This window comes from Meriones unguiculatus, chromosome 2 (assembly GCF_030254825.1).
Source record: "Meriones unguiculatus strain TT.TT164.6M chromosome 2, Bangor_MerUng_6.1, whole genome shotgun sequence".
NCBI classification, from domain to species: Eukaryota; Metazoa; Chordata; class Mammalia; order Rodentia; family Muridae; genus Meriones; species Meriones unguiculatus.
The window spans coordinates 132,730,616-132,753,619 of NC_083350.1; positions in this window are offsets into that span (position 1 = coordinate 132,730,616).

The window sequence follows — 23,004 nt, forward strand, 5'->3', positions numbered from 1 at the left end:
CTGTAGGCCTCTTGTATATTTATGGACATCTCTTTCTTTAAGTTGGGAAAATTTTCTTCTATGATTTTCTTGAAAATATTTTCTGGACCTTGGAGTCTGGAGTCTTCTTTTTCGTGAATTCCTATTATTCTTAGGTTTTGTCTTTTCATAGCATCCTTGATTTCTTGGATATTTTGTGATTGGAACTTTTCTGATTTTACTTTTTCTTTGAGAGAAGTATCCATTTCTGCAAGTTTGTCTTCAGCTCCAGAGATTCTCTCTTCCATCTCTTGTATTCTGTTGGTGATGCTTACTTTTGTGGTTCCTGATCTTTTCTTCAAGTTCTCCAGCTCAAGGGTTTTCTCATTTTGTGTTTTCTTTATTGATTCTAATTCTGTTTTCATGCCTTGCACCATTTCTTTCATGTGTTTGAATTTGGATTCCTGTCTCTCTACAATGGCCTCTATTTCTTTTTTCATTTCCTTCTTATATGCCACTAATTTTTCCTCTACTTGTGTATCTATTTGTTTGGCTATGTTTGCCTGTGTTTCTTTAAGGATATTGTCTATTTCTTCTTTCTTTGCCTCCAATTGACTGGCCATCTCTTTCAAAGACTTGTTCATTTCCTCCTTATGAGCCTCAAATAATTGGGCAAGCATGGCTTTAAAATCATTTTCCTGTGCTTCTGCTGAATTGGTGTATCCATCGATTTTGGGGTTTGCTGGTGAAGTCATGATGTCCTGATTTATGTTGGAAGTGTTCTTTCGCCTATCTCTGGCCATTGGCTTATCTGAAACCTTCCCTGTTTGTTTTTGGATTCTGCAGATCAGACTGGTGCTGTCTCTCTCTGGTGTCTGGAGAGTTCTTCAGGAAGCTGAGCACTCTCAGTGTGTGCTGAGGACTAGCTGTACCTGTGGGAGGAAAGTACGCAGGCACAAACGGGGCAATTGCAAGCGTGTGTGTGCGCGCGCGTGTGTGTGTCTGTGTGTGTAAGTGTGCGTGGATGAGTTTCTCGAGGGACAGAGTGATGGCTAATGTTGAACCCTTGAGTGTGTGGGAGGGGCTCTGCACTGTATATGTCGCAGGCACTAATGATGATCGCGCAATTTCTGGCATTAACTGTCTTAACTCCTCAATCAGGCCCACAGGGCAGGAACTTTAATGTCCCTAGTGCCCCTCTGTTTCCCAAAGTGGGTATGTGGGTGGGAGGGGGGTTCGGTGCCTGGATTCTGATTTAGAAGGACCCAGGATCTGGGGAACTGCAGATTCTCAAGGGTGCACTCACTTACAGGCAGGTCTCTTGGCAGAGATCTTGGTATCCGGGGCTCTCTGCTCTCTGGTTTGGCCCTGCTTCTTTGATGTGTTCCGCCAGTTCTGTGCTGCTGTCACTGCCAGGTTCTGAGGTCTTGCTGCAGCTGGAGATTCCAGGGTGGTCACTTCAGCAGGGATGGGGTAACCAGGCTCTCTGTTCTCTGGTTTGGCCCTGCTTAGTCTTAAACTGGAGGGCTGTGGTGCCCCGCCAGTTCAGTGCTGCTCCGCTGCCACATCCCGCTGTAACTGGAGACTGGGTTGCTAGTCCCAATGCTTTCTGGGAAGTCCTGGGATCTCTTCTTGTGCTCTCCAAGCTTGGGAGGCCCAGCGCCTGGTGTGTCCAGGTTGTATGACATTTCTGCCTGGTTTTGGTGAGTATATAGCGTACTCTCTGTCACTGTGGGATTGGGCGGGCCATACCATCAGTGATGGCGATCCTGTGGAGCTAGTATGGTGTCTAGCAGATTCGCGCCCTGGGAGGATGGTGCAGCCGCTGCGCGAATCTGGGACTCCGGGGCACGTACTGCTGGCTTTTGTCTGCCGCTAAAGTGCTTGGGGCTCCATCTCAGCGGCTGTATACCCCAGGCAGTTAGGTCTGCGCTAAGAAAGATGAGTCCGCTGTGCCGCTGTGCTGAGGAGGAAGGAGGTCTGGGGGAAGGGAGTGCCACAAGAACAAAGGATCGTTTCTCTCCTTCCCCAAGCAAGTCTCCGGGTGACCGGAGGCCAAAGCTTTCACCTCCTGCGATGTTCCCTGGTGTTCAGAAAGTCTCGCTGTGGTTTTCCTGGGTTGGGGGTCCTTCCATTCTCCAACTCAGAAGATCAGGTATCCCACCGCTCAGAAACTGTGTGTGCTAGTCGCCATCTTGGCTCCGCCCCTCTCGGAGTGCCAATTCTTATAACAATGTTATTGATTGCCTCATCTTTGGTTCCATCCTCTTTTGCTTTATCTTTGTAGTTTGTTTTATTCTTTTTATCCTCAAAGGAAATAAGTTTAATGAATGCTTACAAGACGAAGTTTCATGCCATGTTCATTTCCTTGGTGCTTTTGTTGTAGTAATTTCTCTTTTTAGTCCATTTTTACCAACCCCTCTTAATTGCTGACATTTGTTACTTTGTGGGTTCTTTCTTCTAACCTTCTCTACACCTTTTCTTTCGTATTTTTAACCTGCTAACACTAGATAAGAGAAAAATGGATAGCGAGGTAATGAATAAGATTCCTGAATAAATTCAGGGATAAGAAAGGGGGCAATGCTATTGTTAGACTACTTCCTGCTAGTTAAGGGCATTGAGTTTCTTAGGGCAAATTTGATTTTTGCAATCAGGAAAACTCATTTCTTCTTTCTCCTGTTTCTTCTTTGTTCCTGACTACTTAACAAATCAGGACCAATTGCAACCAGCGACTAACAACCCACGACTTTTTACCCTCTGAAAAGTCCCCAAATTTCACACAATCACAGAAACTCTCTACAACTGGCAAAACCATGTCTTTGCTAGAGCATGAGATGAATCATATTCAGATGCTATGAAACAGCCCCATATCCCCACACCTAAGATTAAAACAGAAACATATTCTTACACTATTTCTGTGTTTTCTAAAGAAACCATAATTCCAAAATTTTTACTATACTCCTTTTTAAATTCAGGGATAAGAATTTCTCTTCTATTTTTAAATCTTTCCCTTTTTTGTCCATATAATTTGTTATTTATGTCTCTCTACTTCTACCCAACCACCAATTTCTCTCTTTTTTGTATTAATAATAATTACATTAGAATATTTATTTCTCTATGTCCTGGATTTCACTGTGTGAAATCTTCATCCATATGGTAAACAAGAGCAATGTGAATCATACATATTGTTTAGTGAGAGTGAGGTCTCTGGGCTTGATTAACAGTTCACAAGGTGGTATTCTATAGTTGACACTGGGTTGAGGATGCTTATGAACCAGCAGTTCTTCATATTGTCTTTTCCAATACCCTTAGTGTAATTTATCCCTCATCTCTTCTGTGCTTCAGGTCCCATTCCTTTTTTCCCATCTGCAGGAAGAAACCCATGCTTTGTACCTCATAAGAGAAATTTCTTTGCAGAAGATAACAGCTAATACAGAGACAAATACTCAAACTGCAGAAAATAAATGCTTGAAAAATACTCAGCCTTAAATGGGACATCTATTTCACATACACTAACCTTACTCAAGGAACATGGCAGAAGAAGGGCTAGAAAGACTGTTAAAGCCAAAGCATGCTGAATATTGTGGAGATATAATGCCTTCTGGACATGACTGGGCCATTGTACCTGCGAATTCATAGCAGGTTATTATTGCTATAAGCCCGACAAAATTTCAGAATAGAGAAACGGGAGATAATGCAGTTCCAGTTCTCATTGAGAAGTCAATGGCTGGTGGGTGAAGGGGAGTTATTTTTCTTCATTGTTGTGGTCCATACCCTAGTGAATGGCACCCAGAAACCATGCATGTACATATTTGTAAGTTACATTCAGTAGATTACAAAAAAGAAAAGAAAAGAAGAAAGGAAGTTGGGAAGGATTTTTAGGAGGAATTCTGAGAGGATGTTTGTTGAGGGTTGGTCTGGTGCTGTGTGTTTTAATGCTAATTATTGGCCCCCAAGATTTGATTGCTTCCCAGGGGAGCACATGTTCACATACACCTGTCTTTATTGTGTAAATTATTAGTTAAAAAAAGGCTGAAGCTTGTGACTTGGCAGAAAATAGGTAGGTGGAGCCGAGTTTTCCAGGTTTGGGGGTCAAGGGAGGAGAAGCAGGAGACTAGGAAAGAAACAGTAGATGGAGAAAGAGGATATGGCTAGATGGAGTAGATCCAACCCAGAAAGGATGATTTACTCATAAGTAACTTGAATTGTGTAGCTGAGAGACAGCCAAATAGCTTAAATCGTTGATATCTGCCCAGCTCCAGTGCTTTAAAGGTTTTAAAGTAAATCAAAGTTTCCTTGTGTTAATTATTTTAAAAGCCAGTGGGGTTAAAGAAGACATTTGCTTCATTAAAATGTTGGATGGGGCAGTGGAGGGTTGATATATCCTCCACATTTTTATTTGTATATAAATATAGTATTTTTCAAGACACTCTTAATACTTCCATGAACACTGAAGCTCTTCTGCATTCTGAAGTTGTACACACTTGTAAGCCAGTTTGGCCTTTTTGTGAGTCTCACTTAATTGATTTAGAAGAAAGAAAGGAGAGAGAGAGAGAGAGGGAAGGATGGAGGGAGGGAAGGAAGGAAGGAAAGCAACATTTCTTTAATCTTAGTCTTTAAGCCTTAATTATCTAACACTAGCTTACATTCATTTATATATTTAAATAACTATGTAAAAACTGCTTATCATACAACATTTCATATTTTGTTCAAGCAATTAAGAATTTAAACTAGACTTTCCTGATGCTGGTTACCAGTCAGCAAAGTGCAAGTGGCCATGAAATGGAGGGGAGCTCCATGTAGCCTTTGAAAGGAACTCTGTCTCAGTGCCTGTGGCTGAGGCCTGATGGAAAGAAGCCAACCCAGAATCCTTGTTGAGTGGCTCTGGTCCTAGCTAAGATGGCTGCAGCCTCCAGCACTCATGGGACCTCTAAGGAGCCTGAGAGACCCATGGTGGCTCTAAGGTGAGACTTGGCAGTGAACGAGGAGTCTGCAGAAACCACAGTACCTATGGAACAGGTTAAATGGCAGGTCTTTGGGAAGATGTTATTAGTGGACTCATGAAATTGAAAGGATATATGGTGGAGATATATGCTTTCTCAGTGGAGAATAAGGAAACTAGAGTCACAGAAGTGAAGGATATGGGAGCACATATGCAGTGTTCAAAGAACATGGCATTACTGAATAGGGCCAGGGTGGATCAGTGATCCACAGGTTGCCTACAGCCTGGAGCTGCCACTGAAACCCTCCCTGCTGTGAGGAAAGAACAGGGCCTGCAAGCTGCAAGTGAGCAGAAAGGCAGCTAGCACTGAGAGCTGGGAAGTGTGTGGTAGCTTGAAGTTTGCTGGGATCCTGCCCCAAGACGCTTGTCTATAGGCAAGATCACCCTGACTCTGGCAACAACAGAATATCTAAAATTAGTATTTATGGTGTTTCAGAAATCAGTAACCTTGAATCAGACTGATGACTCCCTGCAGTGAGCATTTGTATGTAAATGTTTGAGAGAAAAAAAAAACCACAAAATAAAAAATATTGTATGGCATACTGCAATTTGCAATGCCACTCCAATGAACAATTATGCAGTGGAAAGGTGGGAAAGATGGTGGAATGAGAGACAAGAGAGAAGCAGAGAAAGGTGGAATTAGAAGCATGATGGTGGTGAAAGGTGAAGGAGAAGCTCAGGTAGAAATGTCCTGCTGAGTAGGGCCAACTGAATGGTCTGCAGCAGCCTCAGGCTTGTAAAGGCTCTGTACCCTTTCACTTTGCCTAGCTGCACTTTGGCTCGGGCTCTGAGCAAAAACTGAGTTTCCTAGATGGAGAACAGTTCCTTCTAGACTGAGCCTCCTCAAAAGACATCCACAGTCTATGCTTCCCCTGGAGACCTTATTGGTATTTATGGTCAATACTACAGCCTGGAGGTGTGCTGGTGTCCGTGGTTCATGCTGTTCCCCAAGTCCATGGTCTGGACTGTTACCAGAGACCATCCTGTGGTCTGTGGTCCTTGCTGATTCTGGAGGCCAAGCAGATATCCTTGGTCTTTGTTGTTTTCAGAAATCAGGTGTAAGTCCATAATCTATACTGTCACTGACTGTAAAGGACAAGGAAGCTTCTTTTGCAATGGTATCGATGATTGCATACTCACAGTTGAGAATAAGAGACGCTCCTCCTTCTACAAAAAAAAAAAAAAAAAAAAAAAGAAAGAAAAGTAAAAGAAAAAAAAAGAATAATCTGGGTAAGAAGCCATTGGCAGGAACTCGGTTGTTTGGTTCATTCATTCATTCATTCATTCATTGTTTTTTCAAGATAGGGTTTCTCTGTGTAGCCTTGGCTGTCTTGGACTCACTTTGTAGGCCAGGATAGCCTCAAACTCCCAAAGATCTGCCTGCATGTCTCCCTCCCTGAGTGCTGGGGTTACTTGCGTTGCTCTGCTTGATGATAAGTCTTAAAGATTGCAATAGGGATGCCGAAGTGCACCTCTTCACAGCCGATGACGTCGGCCATTGGTGAGAGTAGAGTAGGAATCACTTTTCTTTAAGGGGCTAGCCACTGGGTGTGCTCCAGTGAGTACATGAACAATACAGATTAGACGTGGCATATTTTTTCTTCTTCTTCTTTGGGGAGAAGGTCACAAGGATGGGGTTTGGATGTGTAGGACTGGAAAGTGAGTGTATTATGTGTATATACGAAATTCTCAAATAATCAAGAACAATATTATGTTAGATAAAGATCTACTGGCAGAATACATGGATCTATTTTCAGGTACAATATCCTATTTATGTAGATATGCTGTCAAGTGATTATTCCAAGCCAATTAGCATGTTCATCACCTCACATAGATTTTGTGTGTGTCTGTGGTGTAAACACTTAAAACCTATCTTGTATGTACTCAGTATACCCAAAGTAAATAAGTAAAATTAAACCTCTTTTTCTTGGAAAAAAAGAGAGAATTAAAACTAGGAAAGACTTGTTCTGACTCACTCACTGAAAAGTATATTCCAATTTGATGGGCAAAGCATGGCAGCTGAGGCACTGTGCCCAGAATGGTGGAATTGGGTCATAGTGGGTCCTCACATCTTCTAGAGCAGGAGGTAGCGTTTGTACAAGAACTGGAAGTGTATATCACTTTCAACACCCATCCCAGTGACCTCCTTCTGCCAGCTATTCAGTTGGCAACCTCTCCAACTCCCAAAGCCACACTCTCTTTTGAGGACACGTGTTCATGCTCATTTCACCTCTAAACTACAGCAAAGGCCCTATGAAGCAGTCCACAGTGAGTCCTTTCATCCTTCATCTAGAAGAGGACTCAGCAGGGTGTCCCTAAGATCTAGTGTCCCAAACACCAAGTATGCTATCACCATGATTTTGGACTTCCTAGGCTCCAAAATCACAATCAATTAATGTATTGTTATAAGCCACACAGTATATGTCACTCTGGATAACATCTCGAATGGACTAAAACAGCCTCATTCTGGAGTGTGATTTTATCTTTTTTTTTGGAGGAAAATTTGTAACACAGTAGAACTGAGATTAAGCAGGTATTCACACAAAGTATAATCGTTACAGTTAAAGAAGAGGATATGTTGATCAGCTTAACATACATTAAGAACAACAATTATGATTATTCTTGCTTCGTTATCATGCAAAAGAATAAGAACACAAGATATAAACCTGACAAATTTAATAAAAGACAAAACCGTTACAAGGAATTTAGGTGTGAGATAGAAATTGTACATTGGCTTGTTTGTTCAAGACAGCAGGTTATGGCACTGTGTGAGCATAATTCTCCTGCTGGCACCCCATACACTCAGTTACTTTCAATCACAGGCAATACCGAGTATTGTTTGTGTACTGGAGCTAATTCATATTCCTTATGTTTGTGCTCTCTTCGCCACAGGCAGAGAGTAACTGAAGGCTGATGCTTGTCTCTGTTTAGTCCATGAAATATATGGTATCTGCGGCCTACATTTGATGCTCAGGCCTTAACCTCAAGAGTTAAAGAATAGATGGAATCTCAGTTCTCTGAAGTGATTTCTTCCAGCTCCTTCTCTGCTGTTTCTGAAAAAATGATCTTCCAGTTCACCACTGTCTTCTTCAGGAAGCACACAGTTCCATGGGCCATAGGTTTTTCCTGCCACAGTTTGCCACAATCTCAATGTCCCATCTTCAGAACCGCTGGCATTGAGTTTATCATCAGGACTAAATCTCACACAGTGAATGGGACCAAAGTGACGTTTGTAGGATTCTAATTCTTCTCCACTATCGTAATCATACTTATACAGGCCATTTATGTGACAGAGAACAAAAATATATTGGCCTATTTTTCTGACTTTTCCCTTAAAGCAGAATGATTTTTTTTTCTCTTTGCTTAGTTGTGAAGAAAAGGAAATACATAACAAAATAGCTGGTTTTATCTTTTTCATTGTACACTGACTCCTTCTGAACATCTAATGCTTTTTAGTTATCTAAACAAAATGACTCTGAAAGTAATTTTGTTTCTTTGAGAAATTGTGATACCTTTGAAAATTAGAAGTGTAAATACCTAGAAAGTTTTCTACATTATACACAGCCATCCATAGCAAAAGTCAGTTTGGTTATAGAGTCTGAACTAAACATTTTCTAATTTTAAAGTTTAGTTATTTTCTAGGTGTTTATTTATTTTCTTCCAGATAGATAGATTGTTTTTTTTTTCCCTCTTTAAATATGCATGATAGTTACCAAAAAAAAAAAAAAAAGCAAATAGAGCAGAAAAATAATTTGAAACCTCAATTCTTCTGGAAACTATTACTGTACACAGTAGAACATCTGGTTGTTTGTATAAACAGCCACATGATTTGATGAAACTGGGTTAATCACTAATTTGCAATACCGAAGACATAACAGACTTTTTATCACATCATTTACATTTGGGTCATTCAAAAAGTCATCAGCCTTCCAATAAGTTGGATCAGTTGAGTAAATACTTTGCTTAGAAGAAAAAAGGTTAAATTTTGACTGGTTTGTGACATCTGGAAGAAAGCACTAGAATCAGTGCCGGTCTGGGAGAGCCAGGGGAAGCATGTCACAGGCCAAGTGCATTGATGAGCCTCTGGAGGTGGTTGTTGCTGTGTCCACCTTGTTAAACATCCCTGCTTCTCTGTTCTGTAGCCGTATTGTTACAGTATGAGATTAGACTGAGGGTTTGACCCTAAATAAAATTACATGTGTTTTAAAAAGAAAAAAAAAAGGATGAAACTGTTAGGGTTGATAAGATATCTGATTATTGAAGACATTGAGGGCCCTCAATAAGAATAAAATTATATTGAAACCATAAATATTGAAACAAAATGACATGTTCAAATACTTAAAGAAAATGGACATACAATAACTTTTCAGTTATTCTTTAATGCATTTTAATGGCATCAGTTTGTCATGATATAAATATATTAACGGAAATTTAAGAAAGAATTTTTAATTGTTTCCAACTTTGAATACTGTGATGGAACTTTGTGCTATCCCACTCTGTCCAGGTTGGAATCAGCCATTAGCCGTTCCTTCAACATTTTGTAGATGAACCAGCCAAGCACTCATCAGCATCATCTAATATATCAGATCAACCCTGGGCAGCTAGTAGCAAGAGCATGTGTTCAGGTTACACTTCATTTTATTCAAAACTGTCCTCAAATGCAAGAATCATTACACTCACAATCCAGATATAATAAGCAGATGCTGGTCATGTGGAAATACTTGACTTGATAAGAAAAAAAAATATAATCACATGCCAAAGTTGTTAGAATCCATGGGAACAATTTAAATTTTTATTCATAAATGTTTCACTAGTGTATTCTAAAACTGTTAAAGATATGCTCACACATAGCTGGGCATGGTGGCACACGCCAGTAATCCCAGCACTCGGGAAGGCAGAGGTAGGTGGATCTCTGTGAGTTTGAGGCCAGCTGGTCTACAAAGTTACTCCAGGACAGTCAAGGCTACACAGAGAAATCCTGTGTAAAAGAGAAAAAAAAAAAAAAAAAAAAATATATATATATATATATATATATATATATGCTTACAAGGCTTTTGTAAGTGGTTAGCTAAAATAGAAAAAAACATTATAAACAAGGACCCAGCACTGTCTACAGTCCTGGAGATCTTAAGATGTATCATCTGCAGCTAAGGGTAAGTACCGTAGTATAAGTGTTCATATCTGAAATGATTGTTCATTTCAATTGTCTCCTGTATGCATGGGATCTAGAATGATTAAAACCACAAGTCTCTGGTTTGCATGTAAAAGGCTATCCAGATTCGGTTAATTAACATGCGAAGACTTACCCTCAATGAATGAACTATTATTCCATGGGCTAGAGTCTACCCTGACTGAAAGGGCAAAAGCAATCTAATCCTCAATATTCATCTCTCTCCACCTCTTGGCTGTGGACACAACACGGCCAGCTGCTCCCTCTGGCCATTGCACTGTACTGCTGATGGATAGTATCTCCTGGAGCTGAGACCCAAATTAAACCTTTTCTTTCCTAAATTGCTCTTGTCAGGTGTTTTGTCACAGTAATGAGAAATACAGGTAATAAAAGGAGGCTGTAATTGTGCTGCTCCAAAGAAACCTTTAAGGTTAGTCTGTTCAGGTCTGGCCTCATGAGCCACAGTGGTGTGGTAAGCCAATCCTCTGCTATTTGCTAAAAGCTTTTAGTCTGGAGAGATTGCACCTCCATAAGATAGATAATGGTGAAATCATTGATAGAAACATTGAAGTTCTTACGAATGAAAGAAGAAAACAGTCGTACAGCTTTTCCAGAACTAAATTTAGTTGAACGTTTAAGATGCTTACATTTTTGAATTTTTTTTTTTATTATTGAAGTAAATGGTCACAGAGTAAAAGATGTACCTGTACAAGTCAGAAATGCATTTAACTCACATTTAACAGTAGGAAAGAATTGGCTTAATCTTGGCTATGTTAAACATGTTTTCTTTCAAATTAACCAGGTTGAATTTATGTGTGTGTGTGAATGACTGAATAAGAAATACAAGACCAGGTACAGTGGCATACCCCTGTAATCCCAGCACTCTGGGAGACAAAGGCGGGCTGCTATCTATGAGTTCGAGGCCAGCCTGCTCTACAAAGTGAGTCCAGGAGAGCCAAGTCTTCACAGCGAAACAGTCTTGAAAACCCAACACTGTGGTTTTGCTATGTGCATCTCCTTGCTGGGAGTATCCATAGTGTTATCAGTGGGGTCAACTATGTTGCCGAGAGATTCTCAATCCAACTGGAGCTTTTGGATAACTAATCCTTCCATGCCCACCACAGCCAAGTAAATTCAACTTGGTTTTCATTATAAATGTAAATCACCACTGCATGCCATATCCTGGGGTATCAGCAATTACGCAACACTTAAGCTTCAAACTAAGTAGTTGTGCATTATAACTCAAGGTTGATGATTCAGCCTGCAGTTATCCAAAACATTGCAGGGAATGACACTATGCTTGTTCCCTTCAGCCTCCAAAACTATCGCAGCACATGAAAAATTGCAGTTTGCCATCAAACCAACATTTACATATTATTTTGTTCCTCATTTCCAAAAAAAAATGAATTCCACTAAAATTTTTATATTACAACTGCTATGAGATACAGCTTTGGTTGTTTAAAAAAATCAAATTATTATTTTGAACTAACCAATATCAGAGCAACAGAAAATTAGAGAAGGATAGTACAGAAGATATAAAGGTTTAAGTGGGATACCATGGAGTAAGATAAAGCTACATCCAGGAGGTTACTAAAAAAATTCCCAGTTCCAGGTTTGGAACACCTGTAGAAGATGTTGGCCAAAGAAACCACCACAGTTCCCCCTAAACAGTACAAGTTCTTGTCAGTCTTCTTCATTGTCTGCCAAAAAGACTACCAAAAACATCATACATTCAATTTCAAGATACTAAGAAAGTAAGAAATCTGAAATATATGAAAGTAACCCTAATAAAGTCTCCAAATAATGGGGAAAATGGAATCCCAACTGGCTATTTGTTGTCACAAAAGGAAGAGTCCAGTACTCTGATGATTGTAGCATACCGAATTGACTGTTAGCCAAAAGGGGTCCCATGGAAATCCACCCAAATCCCTGGCTGTTGCAAAGACAGTAGTTTGCATTTGTGAACTCACAGCAAGTTCCCATTGATGAAGACAGCACCCTCATAACTCATTGATTATGAAGATGTCAAGGTGGGGTCTACATAGAGCCTTTTGTGCCTAAGTTCTTGTATCTTTGGCATGGGACAGTACTCTGCAGGCCACAATAAGAGAAGTACATATACCAACCCAGTCCCCAAACATTTGGTCTACAATGCTGACCTACACCCAAGATGTGCTAAGGCAATGGTGGTACAAATGTTGTGAGAGTAAGCAACCAATATCTGATTTGAGTTAAGACCCATGAAACCCATGCCTGACACTGATTGGGTGATCAAGAACCAGGGCCTACATAGCTCAGAGAACATAGTATTGGACAAAATCCAATACTATTTGTCTTTATTTAAAAAAAAAAAGGAATAAACTGACCCCTAGTGATATTCTGCTATACTCATAGATCAGTGTCTTTTTCTGCCATCATCAGAAATTTTTTTTCTTGTCGTGTATGGGAACAAATACAGAGACCCACAGCAATATCTTATGCAGAGAGAACTCTGGAAACAAATCACATATGCAAAATCTCTATTAAGTCCCTCTCCTCTTGGAGCTCAAGGAACCCCTTGGAAGAGAAGACAGAAAGAGCATAAAAGTCAGAAGTGTTGCTGTACACTAGGAGAACAGACTCTCTAAATAAACATGCACAAAGCTCACATGAATTCACAGAGCCTGTAGCAGTTGGTACACAGCCTGCATGGTTCTGTTCCATTTCCTTATTGTGTATATTATAGCTTTGGGTTTAGTGTTTTTATGTCACCCCCGAATGTGTGAATGAGAGTGTCTCTGATGTTTGTGAGTTCTCTAGGGTTCTTTTTCTTTTCTCTTGGTTTGCCTTGTCCTACTTCAATGCGATGGTTTCTGTTTTGTCTTATTATATTTTTATTGTTGTTTTTATCTTTTGGAAGCCTGTTCTTTTTTAATGAAAGACAGAAAGTGAGGGATCTGGCTAGGAGGGGTGTTTGGGAAAAGCTAGCAGGGTAAAGGGAGGGGAAACTGTAATCATGATATATTCTATAAGAAATGAATATGTTTTCAATAAATTCAGAAAAACAAATACATGGAAAAAATCCATGAAATTTTTTTGTAAGAGGATTTAAAATAGATCAAAAACATCTTTGAGTCAACAAAACACCAGCAAGGCCAATCACTCTGAACATCAAAAACTAACTAACTAAAATATTTTAATATGTTAATATTGAGTTAGGAATTTAAATAAAATTTGTATGATTTTGACTATTATAAATGCAGTTTAAATAATTTTTTCATTAGAATTTTTTTCTGGATAACTAACAATACCAAGTATCATGTATTGCTACTTCTTTCCTCCTCTCATTCCTTCTTTCTTTCCTTCCTTTCTTACTTCCTTTCTCATCATTTCTTTACTTTATTTCATCCAAAAGTCATTGTAGAAGACAGGCCTAATTTGTGAATATGGTAGGGACTTCCCAGGGACAAGTTTGTCATTTTACAAATCTATCATTTGAACCTGACTTCAAAATGACAGCAGAAGGACACCCTGCTAAGTGTCCTGGCTGAGCACACTTCACAGTGTAGTGGCAGGAGTGCCTGGTCTAGACACACACTCAGTGTAACATTTGCACAGAAAATTGTATGAATGGACGATAGGTGATCTAGATTTTTCTTTGATGGAGAATGAAAGTACACACACAGAAGGGGAAAGAAATAACTTGGTGGCATTTGAGGAGAACTACAAGTGATCTTATGTCTTACAATACATACAAAGTAAGATGAACACAGAACTAAGAATAGACCTGTATGTATATTTGTATGCAAGCCTGGTGTGCGTGTAAATAAGAGACATATAGAGAGGAGGAGATTTATCTGTATTTTCTTTTGTCACAGAGACGGCATGAACCCATACAGTTGTATTGAGTGGTAGGTCCATACAGACAGTAGGCATGTTATTGTGTAACTCAAATACTGATTTCTGTACCCCTCATGTCTGGTTCTAATCCTTGTTCTGAGAATTTCCTGTACCAATGTTGTACAAACACTGATTCTTAATTGCCTCCAGATATGCCAATAAAGCAGCTCACAGGAAATCATTGAGCAGGGGCAAGAGTAAGGCCAAGGGAGGAAGAGTTAGAAGAGGAAGTAGGGGATTAAGCAGTGAGCAGAAGTCCAGAAGACATCAGAAGAGAGGAGGTGGAGCAGGAAAGCCAAAAAGTACAAGTATTGCTGGGAGCCTGCTGGAAGAAAGCCAGATTAGCTTAGAGGGTTAAGAATAGAGGAATAACTGCTCAGTTATGGCACTGTAAAGCTTGATAAAGATATAATATATAGAGTCTCAATTAGTTAGCTAATAGCCGGTTAAGAGAGAAACAAAGAAACAAACACATTTTTTTTAATTTTTATGTTATTTTTATTAATTACAGTTTATTCGCTTTGTATCCCAGCTGTAGCCCATTCCCCCATCCCCTTCTAATCTCACCCCTCCCTCTTCTTCTCCTATGCCCCTCCCCTAGTCCAATGATAGGGGAGGTCCTCCTCCCCTTCCATCTGACTCTAGTCTATCAGGCCTCATTAGGACTAGCATTATTGTCTTCCTCTGTGGACTGGTAAGGGTGTATCCCCCTTAAAGGGAGGTGATCAAAGAGCCAGCCCATGAGTTCATGTCAGAAATGGTTCCTTTCCCTCTTACTGGGGAATCCTTTTGGACACTGAGCTGTCATGGGCTATGTCTGTGCAGGGGTTCTAGGTTATCTCCATTCATGGTCCTTGGTTGGAATATTAGTCTCAGAAAAGACCTCTGTGCCCAGATTTTTTTGGTTCTGTTGCTATCCTTGTGATGCTCCTGTCCCCTCTAGGTTTTTCTATCTCCCCATTCTGTCATAAGATTCCCTGCACTCTGCCCAAAGTTTGGCTATGAGTCTCAGCATATATTTTGATGCCCTGCTGGGTAGAGTTTTTCAGTGACCCTCTGTGATAGGCTCCTGTCCTGTTCTCTGTTTTCTCCCTCTTCCAATGTCCTTCCTATTTGCCATTCTGAATGAAGATTGAACATCTTATCCAGCGTCCTCCTCCTTGATTAGCTTCCTTAGGTGTATAGATTTTAGTATGTTTATCCTATATTGTATGTCTAATATCCACTTATAAGTGAGTATATACCATGTGTGTTTTTGTGCTTCTGGGATATCTCACTCAGGATGATATTTTCTAGTTTGCACTATTTGCCTGAAAAGTTCATGATTTCCTTGTTTTTAATACCTGAGTAGTATTCCTTTGTGTACATGTACCACAATTTCTGTATTCATTCCTCAACTGAGGGACATCTGGGTCATTTCCAGCTTATGGCTATTACAAATAAAGCTGCTACCAACATGGTTGAGCAAATGTCCTTGATGTATACTTGAGCATCTTTTGGATATAAGCCTAAGAGAGGTATAGTTGGATCTTGAGGTAGTGCTATTCCCAATTATCAAACACAATTTTTTAAGTTTTAAAAAAATAACTTTAACATTTTGGTGGCCAATATGGGGTGTAATTTGTTGGTTACCAGCAGCATATTATCAAATTATTTATCTCTGGATGAAGAAAAAAAACCTAAGCGCCAGAGTGGCCTTTAAACCATATAAATAAAGACACCAAGATCTTTTAAATTTTTAAAAACTTAGGCCTTAGCTGGGCAGACTCTCAAATATCTCACCTAAGTTAACCCATCTGCCTTGCCTCACCCAGCCACATGGCCAGCTATCCTCCCAGGTCACAAAACTCATCTGCCTTTCCCTGTATCTCCTAGTGAAGGTTTTCTTTTACCTCCCCATAGTTCCTTTTCCCTACCAGGAAGTCTGCTTTCCACTTCCTGTCCTTCTGTCCAGCTAATTGGCCAATCTGATTTTTATCGACAGCTGCTAAATCCACATAATATATTCCGCTACAACAGGCCCTAGTTTCTGTAAATGTTATGCTATAAAGAAACAAGAAACTATTTTTTTAACTGACCAGTCTTGAGACTGAAGGAGAGAAAAGATAAGCCTGAACAATTTTGTGACTGAAATGAATGACTTCTCTTTGAATGATAGATTTCATAAGCATATGGTGTAGACTTACCTAAGCAAGTAATACTAGCTAAATGTGAGACAAATTTAGCTTCAAAATGAGTTGTAATATTAAATCATAACCCACTGAATGGAAAAGGAAAAGAAGCAGAGGAATGGGGTACCCTCGTGTCTGTTTCCAGGCTGTAACAGCTTTGGATTGTGAATGATAAATGGAAACAGTTGCTGCTTAACTGTTTCTCCATTATAAATATACTCAAGTAAAGGAAGCCCAGATAAATCACATTTTAATATAGAATATCTAGCAGGTAGATAATTCTTGCCATCATTCCAATATTTACATAAGAATCTTTTCATTCTATACTAATACTAACTTAACGCTTTCCAAAATTTGTAGACTTGTATATTTGTGGGGGGGGGGCAGAGAGTGTGGGCATGGGATTTTACTGAAAGTCGTCTTTGAATCTGAATACTTAAATTGCTTTGACACTTACAGAAATCTAAAGAACAGTTAGAAAACCAACTCTTGGGCTGCTGGTCTATTACCTGCTCTTTGAATATTCATGTTAAACAAAACTTGAAAGTGCCATTTATTACTTACACATCAATATGGCATTTTAAAAACAATAATCTTATTTAGTCTCTACAATAATACTATAAAGTGTACATGATCATCATTATTTCAATTCTATAGTTGAATAAATACAGAGTTAGTAGGCCTAGATAATGTACTAAAGGCACAAAGATAACTAGAACAACAAAAGAAATTTTGATTTGTAGTTTATTTTTAAAGTCACAAAACATTTAATAATCCTCTATTCTGATATTAGAAAGTTTAATAACATATTTTTCTTTATTTTCTACTAGGAATAGAAAAAAGAGCTATATATTAGAAGTCTTAAGCTGTCGCTATAAAGTAAATATAGAAATAAAGTTTTATATATGAATATTTTTTGTACCTACTGAGTTAGAAGCTAAGAAGATTTGATCTGATTGGAATTGCTATAATAGCAAACAATACCTATTTTATTACCCTATAATACTCATTTGGACTTTTGATACTTTTTGCTATGTGACATAGTTTGTCTTACTTTTCTTCCATTTGACTGCTTTCTCTTTGCAGAGGTGTGGTACTCTTCATAGCAGCAAGAATAAAAAGGACTTGCTACCTATATTAAATCAAGCTGTCCTAAACACTAAAATGATTATTGAGGTAGGATCATAACTGATACATGTCAAATTTTGCTCTGTATTGAGTCATGTTCTTCTGCTTTTGTCTTTCAAACAAATGTATTTTTAGAGCCTGAACTGGCCATCTTCTGTAACGAGGCAAGACTCCTAGCAGTAGGCCTGGACTATCAATCCAGCCACAAAATCTTAGACTAGTCTGTCCTGCTTACAAGATATACTCAAGTAATTGTGGCCCTGAACTTATGGGAGTAGCCAGCCATTGACAGGTCCAACTTGAGACCCATACCCCAAGAGAGCGCCCATGACTGCCATTGCCTGGATGGCCAGAAACCAAGGAAAGATAAGATAGAACCAACTAGAACTGGCCAAAATGAAAAAAAAAATCAATGACATGATTCCTAGTAATATTCTGCTATAAGCTATACTTACAGATCCATGCCTAGCCTAGTTGTCATCATCAAAGCAGTAGCATCCAGCAACTGATGGGAACAAGTGCAGAGACTCACATCCAAACACTGGGTGGAGCAAAGGGAACCCTGAAGAAGAGGCTGAGAGAGGATTATTGTAGGAGCTCTATAAATATAGGACACTGTAAGAACAAGGCCCATAGAATCAACTACGCAGGATTCACAGGGGCTGAAGTAGCAATTGTGGACCCTGTATGGGTCTGGGCTAGGTCCTCTGCATATACCTTATGGTTTTGTAGTTTGGTATTTTTGTTGGACACACAACAGTGGAAATAGGGGTTCTCTAACTCTTTTGCCTGTGCTTGGCAACTTTTTTTCTTCATATTGGGTTGCATCATTCATACTTAATATGGGGTTTGTCTTATTTTATCTTGTTAGGCCATATTCAGTGGATATACCTTGGAGGGCTGCCTTTTTTTTTTTTGGAGGGGGAGGATAGAGGAGGAGTGGATATTGGGAGAGAGGAGGGTTGAGGAGGACCCAGAAGAAGTGGAGGAAAGGAAAACTGTGATTGGGGTGTAATATATGCAAGTCAAATAAAATAAATATAGTACTCCCCCAGATGGGGGAGGCAGCCTTGCCATTCCACAGAGGAGGACAGTGCAGCCAATTCTGATGAGACTGGATAAGCTAGGGTCAGATGGAAGGGGAGGAGGACCACTCCTATCCATGGACTTAGAGAGGGGCATGGGAGGAGAGGGGGAAGGGAGGATGGATTTGGGAGGGGAGGAGGGAAGGGACTACAGCCTGGGATACAAAGTGAATAAACTGTAATTAACATAAAAAATAAAATTTAAAAAAATATAGCAAAAATGTTATTCCTTTTTCCCTCTGTACTCAATCTGACCTCTTGTGATTGCTTTAGGTCTTAGTAATTTAACACCCCCTCAGAAACACAATTGTTGTGCTTGCTTTAGCTCACTCTTGATGGACAAAAACAGCATTTCTCCATATTCTCTTGTATGCAGAAAGGTTAATATTCTCTCGACTAGTTCACTTCTCTGAGCTAAATTTTTTAATCCTGATTTTGTCAAGCACATTGAACATATCATTTTTTTCTCATTTCCTTTCATTCCAAACTGTGAATCACCCTCATCTCCAGTTGTGAAGGACAGAGATGGTTATCACCTTGGCAGAATCCAGAATCACTGGGGAGATTGAGCATGTTTGTGGAATTTACGTTGATTGCATTAATTGAGGTGAAAAAATTTCTTCACTGTGAGTGGTGTCACTCTCTGGCTAGATTTCTCCTGTTTAAGTGGAGTAAGAAAACTAACTAGCAACCAGCATTTGTCATTTTATAATCCCTGATTGAAGATGTGATATGACCAGCCGCTTCCCTTTTCTGCCCCATTGACTTCTTCACTATGCTGACTTGGACTCTGGAACTGTGAGTCAAAATAAACTTTTTTCCCCCCTTCAGTTGCTTTTGTCAGAGTACTTTGTTGCAACAAAAACAAAACTAGGGCAAGCAGGGTACTAAGAAGTGGGGCAATTTCTATCACAAACCTGACTGTGTGGTTTTTAGATCTATGAAATTGGTTTTGGGGTAAAATGTGGTAGTGCTTGGGACTCTGTTTCATAAACTCCTTGAATGCTATAATTAGAAGTTAATGAGTCATTGAGGTGGGAGCTCAAAAGATGAGGATGATGAGGGAAATGTGGACAGTGGAGGTCAGCTCATGAGGTTTCAGAGAGGAGGAAGAAGTCTCGAAAGAACTAACGCAAGAGCCATTGGTGTGTTTTGACAAAGAATCTGGCTTCATTGTGCCTGTGTCCTGAGAACTTGATCACATTGAATTTAAAGATAATGGATTAATTTTGTTGACACAGGAAAGGTATGTGACCAACCTTAAAGTTTGTGATACAGAATACAGATGACAGCAGTTGCAACTGTAGAAGAAATCAACAGCATTAAAGAAAAACTTGACTCTTGACACTGGAATAATAGGAAAGACACCTTGAGGAGAAAATCCCATCCCCATAGTAATCAACTTATAAAGACACAAATTCATACGAAAGGAGTTTGCTCCTCCTGGAAAGTAGGTACCTAGGACATTGCTTCCTCAAGGCCAGCACAAAGAATATTTTGTAACTGTGGTCCTATACATGGTAAAAGAAGGTGGCACTATCATCAAAGTGGTGCTGGTTTGGAGGTATGAAAGATACAAGAAGTAAGTAATGGAGTTTTGCTCTATAGTTTTTTTCTTTTAGTCTGAGGCCACTGTATTGCAAGGTCACAGGTCCTGGAAGGAGGTCTTGAGATGCCACTGTGTGAAAGTGAAGCTTAGGATTCAGTGGAGGGCCCAAGGATGTTGAGATTATTGGGATGTTTTTGGGGCATGGGATGTAGCTAGCCCAAAAAGAGGTGTATGTGATACAAGTGGTAGAGCTAAAGAAGCAAAAACAACTTATCTTTTTAGAGTTTCATCAATTTCATCACTAGCTCCAGATATCAGACATGAAAGGATATTATTTGGTAATTGCCTTGCTTTAGTCTGATCATTTCTTTTCTAGTCTGGTTCTTTTCTGCTGGAACAACACTGTTTATTTCATGCCATTTAAAGTTGGAAATAGCTAACTTTGATTTGATTTGAAGCTCATTTTTAAGAGAATGCCTCAAGTCTCAGGTATGGTGTGGAGTTTAGACATTTATTGAATTGTAATTACTAAAAGTTATGAGGATTTAGTGTTGAGCTACACATACTACACAGCCACATTGTATAGTTAATGGAAAGCCAAGGTAAAACATACTTCAAGCATTTATCATTATAGTTCATGCACCATTAAATTATTAATTTTCTTCTCAAAAATAGTATTTAATAATAACTCTGCATCTTAAAATGTGATATCAAGTAGTGGGATACACATTAATTGAACAATAAAGAAAGTGGTTTGTATTTTCAGGTTCCCTTATTTTGTAGAGCTTGAAATTTATGTTTGACCTTTCAAAAATATCTTTTATAGTTGGAAAAATAAGATAAGTTATGTTTACTTATAAGAATGAAAGAATTAAAAGTTTGCAAGTAGGATAGGTTAATCTAGAAACAGGCGTTTATTTCTCAGAATAAAGTTAAAAGGTGAAGTCATAATTGTGGTTACTGAGAATATTTGAAATGCATATCTTTATTACATAGTTAACAGACATCTGGTGGAAATACTGGTAACTTAACTTTATATCATAAGATTAAAAATATAGCTGGGCATGGTGGCACATGCCTTTAATCCCAGCACTTGGGAGATAAAGGAAGTTGTTTTCTTGTGAGGTCAAAGCCAGCCTGGTCTACAGAGTGAGTTCCAGGACAGTCAGGACTACAGACTTCATTGCAATATATATATATATATATCCATATATATATGGTACATGTATATATATGCATGCATATATATCATATATGTGAAATAATAAAAAGTCTGGAGAAAGGGGAAATGTTAACTGATCTGTATGTTCATGTTGAATAAAGTGGTTTAGATATCAAAGGAAAAGACCAAATATTATCAGGTTCCTCATCCGAGATGTATCATCTGGGTGGGTACCCAGATAATTAATGTTGCCATTTTGAAATATATTTGTTAAAGAAAAGTGAACAAATATCACAGAAATATCCATTTTTGAAGATTTATTTACATATTTAATTATTTGTGTCTTTGTGAGTACAGAGGTATCCACCTATACATGCTGAGGTGATAAGTCCATGTCAGATGCTTTTTTTCTATCATTCTCTGCCAATCTGTTCAGATAGAACCAGAAGCCCATGTTACTTGGCTAGGCTACTAGCCAGGAAAATTCAGTAATACAAAGTATATGGTCCCTTTGAGACTGGGGTTACAGATGTATGTGGGACACTTGGCTAGTAATACAGGTGCTGGAATCTGAACTCTAGCCCTGATGACTGTGTAATCAGTACATGTAAATCACTGAACCATCTCTCTAGCACCGTATATCAGTTTTTACTGAAGCATATTTCCAGATGAGAACCTTGTCAATGTTAAGTGAATCTGATTATTGATATGAAACTGGATACTCAACATTTGTTGAAATTGCACATGATAAAAATCTCAGTAGCTTAAAAATTGAGAAAGTACTCATACTGGGAAAAATTTAAGTCTCGGTATGATTTTGAAATAAAAAGTGGTAAATTATGGGTTCCATTGTATTAGGAACAGGGACTGTCTCTGACATGAACTGATTGGCCTGCTCTTTAATTACCTCCCCCTGAGGGGGAAGCAGCATTACCAGGCCACAGAAGAAGACAATGCAGACACTCCTGATGTGACCTAACTGACTAGGATCAGAAGGAAGGAAAAAGAAGACCTCCCCTATCAGTGGACTTGGGGAGGGGCATGCATGCAGAGGGTGGAGGAAGGGAGGGATTGGGACAGGAGGAGGGAGGGAACCAAAAGGGGGATACAAAGTGAATAAAATGTAATTAATAAAGAAAAAAAAACCCTAACTAAAAAATAAATAAATAAATAAAGTGTGTGATATGAAACAACAACAACAACAACAAACCCAAACATTAAAGGCCTTATATACAATGCAACCACTGTAATCACTAATTGCATCACATGTAATCACCTGCACTGGGCCCTGTGAAAGACCGGTTCTATCAACAATAGGCCAAAAAAGGAGGAGGAGCCGCTATGGCCATATTCTTTACTTTGGTGTTAACGACTGTCAATAGATTTTGGAAAGAGATTTAGTCTATTTAGTTGTGTATCTACTGCTGAAGCCCCAAGCTCCAATAAATAGCTTCAACCAGTGTCACAGAGATGGCCATGAATAATACTGGTAGGTCAAAAAACCAAATCAATAAACATGAACTTAATAATGAAATCTGTGGTGAGAAGGAAGGATGTATCTGGGAGGGAGATAAGAGAGTCAGAGTGCAAGGCATGTATAAGAGAAGTTGTGAAAGGAAAACCATAATATAAATTTTAAAAACATTTGTTCTCAATAAAAGTCTTTAACTGGAAGAAGCTAATTTTGTGGATATTTTCAGCCAATACAAATTTGTGATAGCTAGTTCTGTCAACATATGATGTCATCTGTACAGAGTGCATAAAGCTGTTTGCCATTAGTGTTCTGCATTTCCCAATCTATCTCAGGTGACGCTCACTTCCCAGTTTAGCCAAACTGTAAACTGATTCAATAACAACAAAATAAATAAATAAACAAATCCAACAGAAATTAAACATCTTT